Source organism: Cnephaeus nilssonii, assembly GCF_951640355.1.
Source record: "Cnephaeus nilssonii genome assembly, chromosome: 9".
NCBI lineage: Eukaryota > Metazoa > Chordata > Mammalia > Chiroptera > Vespertilionidae > Cnephaeus > Cnephaeus nilssonii.
In genome coordinates, this window is record NC_137080.1 from 22,400,247 (window position 1) to 22,413,474 (window position 13,228).

The following is a 13,228-nucleotide window of genomic DNA, read 5'->3' on the forward strand; positions in this document are numbered from 1 at the left end:
CCACCTCTCCCTCCAGGCCTTCTACCACCAGATTCAAGGACCTACAACCTGAGACTTAGACCAACTACCCCAAATTTCCCTGCCTCTGCAAGTTACCTCCACCCCCACCACCCAATCCCATAATGCACACTCTTCCTTGAATTCACCAGGAAATACTTTCATTTAGCACTGTATTCCTGTTTATATCAATCACCACAAAATGCCCTTGGGCCCCTAGTTAACCCCTTATCTCCTGCTTTTATTCCCCATAAGTCTCAGCACACCTCTATACTGTGCCCCTCTCCCACCCTCTCCAATCTTGCAAACCATTTTATTGTGCTTGTGCCCTCTGAAATTCATGGTCCATATGCCTGATTGTATGCTCCACAATGGCCACAACATCTCCCATTCTTATGTTTCTACCATCTTTGCTGGAATGTTACTCTTTCCCAAACTACTCCGTTTAAAAAATGCTACCCACAAGCCACCCTTCTGCCCCACCCTCCTTCTCCCCCTTACTCAGCTCTTCTTTTTACCTAAAGCATTTATCACCTACCATAATTTTACACAATTTACTCCTTTACTTTACATATTGTTTATTGTAGAGGGCCCCCTGGAAAGGCACGTGGGCATTTCTTTAAATTGTTAGCTGAACCCAAGGCGACAGGCAAAGCCGCGTCTTGGTTACACATCTTACCAAAAAAGCAGATGTGTTCTCAGCATTGACTCTTATCTTTGCCCAGGTGTAGGGAAGTGGGTTTTGATATGTAAATCCAGTCTAGCACATGGGAATGAGGGAATGAATACGGGAATGAGGGAATAATATGACCCAGGCCCACCCAAGCTCCTTTATCTTAAGTTTTTGGAGAAAGCTTCCTGGTATTTGGGGGTATAAAATAAACACACTGTGTGGGCTCTGGGTCACTGTCTCTCCCTCAGAAGAGGACGGCGGTCCCACCTGGTCCCAGCTTTTTCCTTCTATCTCTGTGTCTTGTCTCTTTCTTTTATTTCTCAATCCCCAGCCCCTCTACTCAAAGAACTGGATCATCTCTCTTTCCATGCTGGACGTGGAAAAGAGAGAGCCCGCCATAGTTTATGATCTGTCTCCTGGTGCCACACTCTCCCCCAACACTGATAGAACATAAGTTCTAAGAGGATGGAGGCATTTGTTTGTTCTTTCTGTGCTATATCCCAGACACCTAGAGTGACAGCAGGCACATTTTAGGTGCTCAGTATATATTAACTGAGTAACGATCTTCAGAGCTTGAATCAGAAGTGGATGTCTCAAAGTGGAGTCAAACAATTTTTCTTTCTGGCTGTGGTGGTGGTGGCCCATCCTCAGCTTTCTGGGAGGAGGCAGGCAGGGCAGCAGTAAAGCCAGTGTGTCCACCACCCTGTGATCTTGTGGTCGCCATCCGTGTCAGCATTGACCTCTGTACCACTGCTGTGGCTGGAGTTTGGCTATGGTTTTGCTCAATCTTTTCCTTAGTGCCTGCCTGTTTCTTGGAACTCATTCTGCAGCCACTGCTGATCTTGTTGGTGACACAAAATCTTTTTGAATAATTATTTTTCTACTTAAATCAGCAAGAGAGAGTTTGTTTCTTTGCTAAGAATGAAGAAATAAAAAAACACCTGAAATTGGTCTTTTAAAAATGGATGAGAAATTTTCTGAAATACCCTTAGGTTAGAACACCATCACTAAATGTAAAAGAGAAAATATTACAAGAGAAGGTGGTCCACTTAATTAATTGTGAACATGTACAGCTGAGACAACTTACCCAAAAACTTGGAGCAGAAAATGCCACAAAATATTGAGACTGAAGTGTTTGTCACGTTTCATCCAACATAACATGTTTCTTTATAGTATATATATTTATAATAATAAAAGCGTAATATGCTAATTAGACTGGATGTCCTTCCAGACGAAGCTGGGGCTGCGAGGGAAGCCCGGGTCCCGGGTGCCAGAGGGAAGCCGGTGCTGGCAGCAGGGGGACGGAAGGCCTATTCTTGCATCAATTTTGTGCATCAGGCCTCGTGTGTGTGTGTGTGTGTGTGTGTGTGTGTTTATTGATTTTTTAGAGAAAAGAAGGGAGAGGGATAGAGACATAGAAACATTGATGAAAGAGTAACTTCATGATTGCCTGCCTCCTGTATGCCCCTACTGGGGATTGAGCCCACAACCTGGCATGTGCCCTGACCCAGAATCAAATTGGTGACCTCTTGGTTCCTGGGTCGTCACTCAACCACTGAGCCACATCAGCCAGGAGATCAGCCTATTTCTTTACTTCCCTTGGTAGGGCTTGCTGGAAAGACACAGCAGTGAACAGACATCTTTTTTAAAAAGCTATCACTTGGCCTACTGTAACATAAAAGGCCATCCCTGGGAGAGCCCTGGTGTGGATCCATATGGTTTCTTAGTCTTTTTCCCTGTGACATTTTTATGAAGGTTATGTATATGTCCCATTCTTCTTCATTCTCCTGGTGCTAATTGCTGTCTATTGGACCTGGCTACTGTGTACAGAGACCACATGCTTCCCCCCCTCCCCACCCGGCCCAGGCTGCGGTATGCCACATGGCCCTGCTGTCCTCAGATAAGAACCTGCTGCTGTCTGACCACAACAGCTGGAAATGTTCTGCCTTGAAGAGCTTATCTTGCTGAGACTCGAGCTGAGCTATGACACAGTCGACAAGCACACAGAATGAGTGGATTCTCTAGAGGCAGCTCATGGTGGGCTTGGATGCAGGCTTCATGTTTGGAGTTGATAGTGAGCTTGACTGTGGACACGTTTCGTGAGGGAAGCATTGTGTTGAGGAAAGCAAGAGGTTCAAGAGCAACACAACCACAGTTCTTCTGACAATCAGAATTGCTCTGGGCCTCTCAGTTATTTATTTATTTATCCTAGGTAAATAAATAAATAAACAGGCAGAAAAAAAAATGAAAGAAAATATCCCTTATGTTCCTTCTTTCTCCTTTACCTCTTTGCAATTTATGAAGCCCCTGGAAACCAAGAATTGCAATATTACCAATAATTGGCCTCTACTGTGGGCTCTTTCTAGGCCTCCACCTCTGTCTGCCTCTTCCACCATGCCCCAAGTTAACCAGTATCCAGAATTTTATGTTTAACATTCCCTTGCTTTTTAAAATGATTCCATCATATATATCTATATGCTTAAACAACATAGTGTGCAGTTGCTGAGTTTTATAAAAATAATATCATACTACATACAGGTTTTTGGAACTTGACATTATATTTCTATTTTTAGAATTATATTTCTCTATTTTTAACATTATAGTTCTAAGATTTATCCATGCTGTTCTGTGGAGTACAGATTACTGATTTTTCCTGCTGTATACCAGGTCTTTGTATGACCAGACCAGAGTGCCTTTATTTGTATTCCTGTGGACATTGTGTTGCTTCTGGCTTTCTAGAAGTCTAAATGGAGCTTCTCTGCACAGCCTCCCCTGTGGCTTCTGGAGCATCATTGCTGCACTTCGTCTCATACAACTGCCTTAGAATGGCATTACTGGCTGTTTGCATGCTTCTCCTCACATGACAGCACCAAATTATTTTCCAAAGCCATTCTTCTCCTTTATAACAATCTATGCGTTTCCATCGATCCCCATTCTCTCAACATTTGGTCTATTTGATTTCTCAGAAGACTTCTTTTGTGAGAGAGGAATCTTCTGTAATTTGAGAGGATGAGCTAATTAATGCCAATCAGGTTGAGAAAGATGCTCAAGCTACCAGGCTCCCACTTGTGAGTGCAATCGCTCCTGTGTCTTTTAATATGCTTTATTCATATCTGTCAATTCAACCATTACTTAGGAATGGGGTCAGCATCACCCTTCAGTGAAGAAAGTACAAATGACTTGGTCAAAGAGAACACAGGCCTACTTTTCTCATGTACCAAACTAAGGTTCCCTATCTGTAAAAGACAGACAGTAACCCTCATCTTTACACTGGCGGTAGAAAAGACATCGGGTAGGTAATGTCTGTCCTAGACATCGCCACTGCTCAGGTATTGATGGTAGGCTTGTGCTGGATACTCCTAAGTGTATTCCTGCCACTTGAAGCACTCAGGCTTGCTTTTTGGGGAAAGGAGGTGTGTGTGGGGGGGGGAGAGGGGGGTGTAAGGGGAGATTGGAGGATAGAGGTAGGCTCTCTCTCCTCTTAACGACATTTAAGTATGTGTGTTACCCTCAGAAACAAGACTTTGATTCACTAAAGCCCTGATCTATCCTCATTAATGAGAAAGGGCTAGCATTCCAGTCTAGGGTACAAAGGAGTATTTCACCAGGAATTTTACATAGTGAGAATTTTAAGCTAGGTAGAAAGGAGGATAAAGCAGAAGACAATTCAAAAGATAATAGCATGACAATTAGCTGACTTCAGTTTGAAGTTAAACTAAATTTCATTTTGAGAAAGTTTAGGCAGAGAATCAGGCTTGTTATTCATTTATATAAATTTCATTTTCTTCCCAGCAAACCTACAAATTCTACATTTTACTATTCTCAGAGATTTGGGTTCTGTCTCAATAATAAACCCTGAAATTTAAAAATAAGGTCTGAACTTTTTCTTTTCCAATTTCAAACATTTCTATATTTGGAAAATCCACACTTAGGACTGCATTTCCTAATGATCAGCTGGATGTTTTGTGTTACATAAACACTAATTTGAAGTTTGGTGAGTTATCTGCCTCCAAATTTTTTCTAAAGTCCTGGAGAATGCATGATGTATTCAAGGTCACAATTCGTTCTTGGTATTCCTGCAATCATGTGTGCATGCTGATTCATGGCACGGTAGCCTTTCCCAAGCAGAGAAGACCTTGCTCATTTGGTATGTACACTTGGATAAAGATTTGTTTAAATGGAAATCTTTTTTCTATTAGAAAAGTGATGTCAGAAAAAATAATGGAATTTACTAGCTAACAAAGATTTTGAATTGTAAAAATGCAGTACTTTAGCCAAAACATACTTCCGCTCTTGTTCCTCGTCATAGAAGTATGTATGTGTATAATAAATAAGCTATTTGCCATTGCTTTTTATTCCCTGGAAATTGACTTTTTAATTCACTAGACATTTTCCAAATTAACCAAAGAAAATTGGAAGATAAATTTATGACTAGTTTCTGGGGAATAAACATGAGGCCAATTGGACATAATTCTAGTGAAGTAAGGGTGGTGCAACATAGAAATGAAATCAGGACAGTCTAACTAGCCAATAAGGATGAATCATAGAATAATATGATCTTGGGTTTGAAGGGATTTGAAAGGTCATCTAGTGCAGTGACATCATTTAAACAAAAACTTTTCTTGGTTTGACAACATCAAACCAAAGTGTGTAGTTCATTTTTTCAGAACCAATCCAAATTATCCTGGCAAAGTCAGATTTGCCTTGCACATTTATTCTAACCTCAAATTTTAGAGGTTCTCAACATGTAATCTATGGGTAAGCCACAAGAGGTGCCCAAGGGCCCTATGACATGGAATGCAAAATTGTGTGGGATTGTGCACATTTGTGCTTTATTCTAATACAGTAAGCATTGATCAATATAACCCCAATTTTAAAAAGCTCTTGGGGATTTTAAATAATTAAGAACAAGTGTTTTAAAGGAATCTTGAGACCAGTGAGTTTGAGAATCTTTTCCTTATTATTGCTATCTTTCATTTCTTCCTCAAAATAAATACCTAGTATTTTCCATTAGGCCTCTAAAACAGATAATTATAAGGACTCTAAATTAGACTGTCTGCTTGTATCTCTCCCAATCCCACTGCTACAGAATAATCATCCTGGAACTCTAATTTTATCATAGAATCAGAAGATAAAGATAATTGCTTTTATAGTTATGAAATTGAGGTCCAGGAGGATAAGTGATCTATCTCAGGTCACATAGGTGGAGTCAGTTACTTTTCATCTGAGTTCAATACCTCCAGACTTCTAAATCCAAAACACCCTGGCGTTCAAGATTGACCCAATCACTTGTTCTACTGTTCCTGGACCATAGTTCCCTTCTAGACAGCTCATTTCCCTCATTGTCCCCTGGACCTACCAGACCCACCATTACCACCAAGTTAAGAACTCTAATTAGATAGAGCTGGTCTTTCTTCTTCCTGTTTTCATAGCCAAAACTGGTCCCCACCCTCTAAAATCCCGCTTATTTTATATCATGTATTAGAGAACAATTACATATAACTATACCCTAACTCATACATGGCATACAGCATCAAACAGCAATTCTTGCTTGTCTCCCTACCCCAGAATACCACTGCACAGAAACAACCCCTTTAACTCTTAACCATTTTTTTCTGTTATATATATATATATATATATATATATATATATATATATATATATATATATATATATACTAGCGGCCCAGTGCACGAAATTCGTGCAGGGGAGGAGGTCCCTCAGCCCGGCCTGCACCCTCTCCAATCCAGGACCCCTTGGGGGATGTCCAACTGCCTCTCACAATCTGGGGCCACTGGCTCCTAACCACTTGCCTGCCTGCCTGCCTGCCTGATCGCCCCTAACTACCTCTGCTTGCTTGCCTGATTGCCCCTAACTGCTCCCCTACTGGCCTGATTGCCCCTAACTGCCTCTGCCTTGCCTTGCACCCAGGACCCAAGATTCCCTCCTCTGGCCAGTCGCAGGCACCTAGGACCCAGGCTTCCCTCCCCCTGGCTGGCCACAGGCACCTAGGACCTGGGCTGGCTTCGCCCAGCCCGGCCACAGCCACAGGAGACTGTGGGTGGTTGGCTCCACCCAGGCCACAGCTGCTGGTGCCCGGGACAAGGGACAAGCCCAACAGATGCAGCTGTTGGGTGGGCAGCTTGTTCCTCTCCCGGGCCACAGGTGCAGATGCAGCCACTGGCACCCGGGACCACAGGGCGGGTGGCTTGTCCCTCTCCTAGGCCGCAGCCTGGCTGGTCCCCATTCCTCTCTCCTCATTGTTGAGTGTCTGAGCCGTTACTGTGTGATGGCGTGATGGCATGATGACCATTTGCATATTAGCTCTTTATTATATATCATATATATATCATATATATATATATATATATATATATATATATATCCACATTTATAAATAACATGCTTTAAAGTGATGATTTTTAATGCTTTCATATTGGAAATTATCTATTAACTACCTATAACAGAAGATCAAGATTTATTTCTTTAACTTCACCTCCTACCACACAGACATTTTTCCTCCCCTCATTCTTCCAATACAGTGATATAAAACTGATGCTATAGACATTTTGTAACTTTTGATTTTATAATTTATTTTTAATTTACATAGAGTAAAAATATGTATGTGGGTTATTTCTAGACTGTTTATTCTGCTCCACTGAGTGATGTATATATCCTTCCATATATACCACACTCTCTCATTTATTGTTGCTTAACATTAAATTTTAAAATTGGGAATTCTGAGTTATCTCATTTTTTTTTCCTTCTGCTTCAAAATTGTTTTGGGTATTCTAGTTTCTTTCCTTTTCCAATTTTTGAATCACAACAGGGGACTCTTTCCTCAGCTTCTTTACCTAGAGAAGAATTTTCTGTTGGGGATTCACATACCTGTGGCTATTACTATATACTTCCACACCTGGGACTGTCCTGGGGGCAGGGCCAAAAGAGAAAAGAGAGAAAAATGGAGATTCCTTTTACACTCTCCAGCAGTCAAATAGACTGTGGACTAATGAACCAGTTTAGCTGGGTAATTGATTTGATATAAATCTTTTCAGCAATTAGTCATAATGATAATTCTTTAACATTTGACCAGTATGGCTGATTTAAATTACCACTAAAAATTAAAAATCTTACTCCTATTATTTGCATAATACCAATTATTACTATTCAATAAAATATATTATTAATTAATAGTAATGTTATTTTATAAATACAATTGCAAGAATTGTTTTTTGGGGAAGAAAAACTGAAGGAGCACTACAGTTGGACTTCTCTATATTTAAGCCACAGCGATTTGGTCTTACCTTAAATGCAGCATTGAATAGCTACCTCATGTAATACAAAAGTTTTTTTTTTCAACAAGAATCTCAGGAAGAATAGCCAAAAGCATTAAGTTAAATCTGGTTTCATCATTTATTCCCTCCCCCAAAATGTCTGCATTGAACATTATATTGAATGCATTAATCTTTTCTGCTTCTAATGTACATGTTACATTTTTTCTTTGATTCTTGTTATCCTGAAGAAGCAACATTAAATTCTTTTTCTTTTTCCTTTTTTCTTTTTTTTTTCAAATTACAGCTTTAGATGACCATTTATCAGGTCTATATTAGAGGACAGTGTGGTTTCCAGAAATTCCATTTGCTATATGCTGTCTGTGATCTTTGCACAGAACTTTCATTTGTCATGGGATTAAGCTCTCTGCTGTGTTTAGTTTTTAGGTCTTGAGAACAAGTCAATCCATATTAAGACACCTAATGATATAATTTATGCAGTGCAAAAGACTTGACTGCCCTCTATCAACCTCTCTGTAGACAAGTCCTTTGATTATAGTAATGTGTAACAATATTTTTTTTTAAAAAAAGGTTCTCTTGGCAAATCTGAAAGTTTCATTAAAAACATGACTCTATAACTATAACTTAGACTTAAAGACATTTGGCACAATGTCAGAATCTCCTGGAATATTCATTTACCCAACATTAGCCCAAAATAACCAATGTCCCAATGTGTCTATTGATTTGTTTTGAAATTTGTTCAAAACGGAAAAGTTGAAGACTAAAAACACTAAGTCCCACGAAATGAGAAAAATCTCACATCATATATGACCAAGAATTCATCCACTATCTTCCATAGGAAAATTCTCCCTAGGTATAATGGAGAGATAATTTATAAAGTAACAAATTGTCTCCTACATTCTATTTAGGAATATGAATATAAAATAAATAAAAATTGATGAGGAAATCACCTAGCACTGTTTTACTGTCAGGATTGTGTGTAGCCCGGGCAGTGTGCTCAGTGGTTAAGTGCCAACCTATGAACCAGGAAATCATGGTTTGATTCCCATTCAGGGCACATGCCCAGGTTGTGGGCTCAGTCCCCAGTAGGGGGCATTCAGGACGCAGTCAATCAATGATTCTCTCTCATCATTGGTGTTTCTATCTCGCCCTCTTCCTTTCTCTCTGAAATCAATTTAAAAAAAATTTTTTTAAAGATTGCTTGTAGTTAGTTTGAATAAGTAGTGACTCATTTTAAATTTGAGATTTTGTTTTATTTTATTAAAACTTACCTTGCTGCTTTAGAAATGAAACTTAACACTTCATCAATCATTTTGTTTGTGAGAGTCCCTAAAGTGCTCCAATCTTTATTCAAATAGCATTTTATCAACTACTCATTTTAATTTTATATTATAAAGAAGTCTTTAAGCTATCATTAATTTCTCAAGTGATTGCAACTAGTATCCAAGTTTTTTTTAATTTCAAATAACTTTCTATCTTTCCATAAAGTGAATCATGATCTATAAAAGATATTAGGCATTCTGAAGTTTAGATTACTTTACAACTATTTTATACCTCCAGATGCTAACTTTGGGGCTTAACTTTTAATGACCTAAAGAAAGTGTCTACCTTTTGATGACTTAGAAGCCTTACCAAAATTTGTGAAATTTTGGCTACTGGAATTTCACCAAAGTTCATCATAAATGAAGTCTAGCCTGCCTATCACAAAACCATGTCTGACGTTTGGATACTGGTAGAATTGGTTAATTTTGGAATTATAGTGACTTAAAGATGTACAAAGAAAGCCTTGGAACACCATAATGATGAATTAACCAAATTATCCATAGTAGTGTGCATCTCTCAAGTGAATATTAAATAAATGGTTATTTATAAAGTGATTAGCAGGTTATCTGAAGGCATACTCATAAACCCATATCTTAGTGGATTTGCCTTATAAAAGTCAATTAATAGCAAATTAAAATGGTTATTACTCTTCTTCTAGCCTGAGATCAAACTCTGGCAGTGAAGAATGAAAGAAACTTGTGATGACAATTGCCCTGGAGTCTGACCTCTCTGACTTGAAAAGAGTATGAATAGATTGATGCCTCTAACATTAGGTTTTTCAAACATGTTTGACAGTGACCCACAAGAAAGTCATTTTGAATTGCAATCCAACACACACACACACACACACACACACACACACACACACTAAAAAGAAAATAATCTACCACTACATGTCACCTACACATATTTTCTCTATCCTTCTATCCTGTTCTATTACATTTTTAAAATGACATGTTCATACTACCAAGTTTATTTCATGACACCTAATAGGTCATGGACTACAGTTTGGAAAATACTGTCCTAGAACATATCTAATATTCATTGACATAGCCAAGAGTTTATCAGAGAAAAACTCTTGAGAGAATGGTATTCCAGAGCACTAGCAATAGAGACTTCACACATTTGCTCAGAATTAGAGGTGACAATGGGTTTATCTAGTGATAATCTTCTTCCTAGATCCTAAAGACTTAATGAGTGTTTTTAAATTTAATCCCAGCAGGGACATATTTGCTAAGAGTTATCTTTGGCTCTTGCCACTCCTTTGTACTCCACAAACAATATTTCACCAGCTTCTCTGAAATATCTCTTGGGCTTTTCTTTCCTTTCTAGTCCCATTGTTACCCGTTAGTCCAGGATCTCATACCCAGAACATTACAGCAGCCCCTGGTTACTCAGCCTCTGTGGCTGGTGTAAGGTTTATCATTGCAAAGTATTGTTCAATTATATCTTCACCCTGATTAGAACCCCATGATGATGCTGCGTTTCAACATGTGAGGAGAGCAAAGGAAACCTGTATTTCCAGAACACTTACGTGTAGCAGAAATTGGGCTGTGTTTTTGTTCCATTTATAATTTCCCTTAATTCTCAAAACTATCCTATGAGATAGAACATTATTAACCTCTCTTTGGTAATTTAGAGGAGACAGTGGGAATTATAACTTACTAAAGACAATCACATAGTTATTTGTATTAAGTTCCTATTGCTGCTGTGATAAATAACCACAAACTTAGATAATAAATGCCACACATCAAAATACAAATACAAATTTATCATCTGACATTTCTGAAGGTCATGATTCTCACTGGACCAACATTAAGCTGTTGACAGGCCTTCATTCCTTCTGGAGGCTCTAGGGACGAATCAGTTCCTTGCCTTTTCTAGCTTCCAGAGGCTGCCTGCATTTCTCTGCTCATGGCCCTCTTTCATCTTTAAAAGCCAACAATTACATCCCTCCAAACTCTGCTTCTGTAGTCAGATCTCCTTCTCTGAGCCTCTTGCCTTCTATCTTTCCTTTATAAGGACCCTTGTGATTATATTAGGTCTACCAGGATAATCCAGGGTAATCTCCCCACCTCAAAAATCCTTAATTCTATCACATCTACAAAACCCTTAGCCAAATAAGGTAACATGTACAGGTATCAAGGATTACGACTATTTGGGCCATTTATTCAGCCGATTGCAAGTAGAAGAAACATTTTTCAAGCACACATGGAACATTCATCTGGATAGGCCACATTCTGGCCCATAAAACTAGTCTCAATAAATTTAATTGAGATTACATAAAATATCTGAGATTATACAAATTATACAAGGGAATTAAACAAAAAATCATGAGAGAAAAATATTGTGAAAAATTTCCAAATAGAAAATTAAAAGATGCTAAATCATCCAGAGATGAAAAAATATCATAAGGTACATTTGAAACTTTATTTAACTGAATAAAGATAAAAACACAGCATAGCAAAAATAATGGGATAATAGCTAAAGTGGTTCTTTATATTACATAATTACAAAAATAAGTATGCATATTAAATTACATTAAAAGAAAGGTGTAAAAAGCAATAATATACATTTCCATCTCAAGGAACAAATAAAAATGATAAGAAAATTATACTCAAAGTGAGTAGTAGAAAGGAAATGTTAAAGATAAGATCAGTAATCAAGAAAACAAACAAGAATGGAGCGATTCCGTGAAATCAAACCTGGCTCTCTGATGAAAATCATTAAATTGTAAAATCTCTAGCTAACCTAGAAAAATAAAATAAAAACACAATATGTGGAATGAAAGAAAGATTTTTACCCTAAAGATATTAAAACAATAATAAGGTATTTTTACAAGCAAATTTATGCCCATAAATTTGTCAACTTCAATAAGACAAACAAATTTCTTGAAAGATATAAATTATCTGATTATTTCTCTAGTGTTAAATAAATTGATTTCATAAAAAAAAAAAACTTCCCATAAAGTAAATGCTGGACACAAATGGCTTCATTCACTAATTTTTTCAAATAGTTAAGAAAGAAATAATACAAACCTTTTCAAAAAATAGAGGAGAGCATAATTTCAAACTCATTTTATGAGGCCATTAATACTCTGATATCAAAACCATACTATACATTAAAATAAAACTATAAACTAGATAGTTGTGAGGAAAATAAATAAACCTATATTCTTACTAAACACCCTTTAGAAAATTAACTCAAAATGAATCATAGACTTATATTTAAAAATCAAAACTGTAAAACTTTAGAAGAAAACATAAGTGGGAAATCTTTATGACATTGGAATAGGAAAAAAAGCAAGAAATGCAAAAGAAAAATCAAGAAAGGATATAAATTGACAATTCACAGAAGGTAAAACATAAACATTCAATATATAGAGATTTTTAGCCTCACTATATATCAGAGAAAAATACATTAAAATAACAATGAGATACCACTTTATGCCAACACATTATAACATATATCAATTTGGAAACAGGAAATTTTATTAACTGCTTTCTAATAAGACCCCACCTGAGAACAATTTCTGTTGATTTTATGATCCAAGAATTGCACTCTGGGGTATACACATAAAAGAATTGAACAAAAGTATTTATCAGCTGTTGTTCAGGGGCATCCCAAGTGTTCATAACAATAAAATTGGAAGTAAATATGGTACATGCTTACATACTGTGTGATTTATGCAGCATTTAGAAACATTACTAAATGCATACATCAAATATGGATATATCTTCAAAAGCATTACGTTAAAACTATTCTGAAAAAACAAAGTTCTATAACACAATGACATTATAAAATAAAAGCCACCCATATAAAAATAATATGTATTCTATAAGAATATACATATATATCCAAAGATATTTTTCATACATAAAATACTGGTCTGTGGAAAAAGGAAAAATAAAATAACATAGAAACCCATAGGATGAGAGTCTGC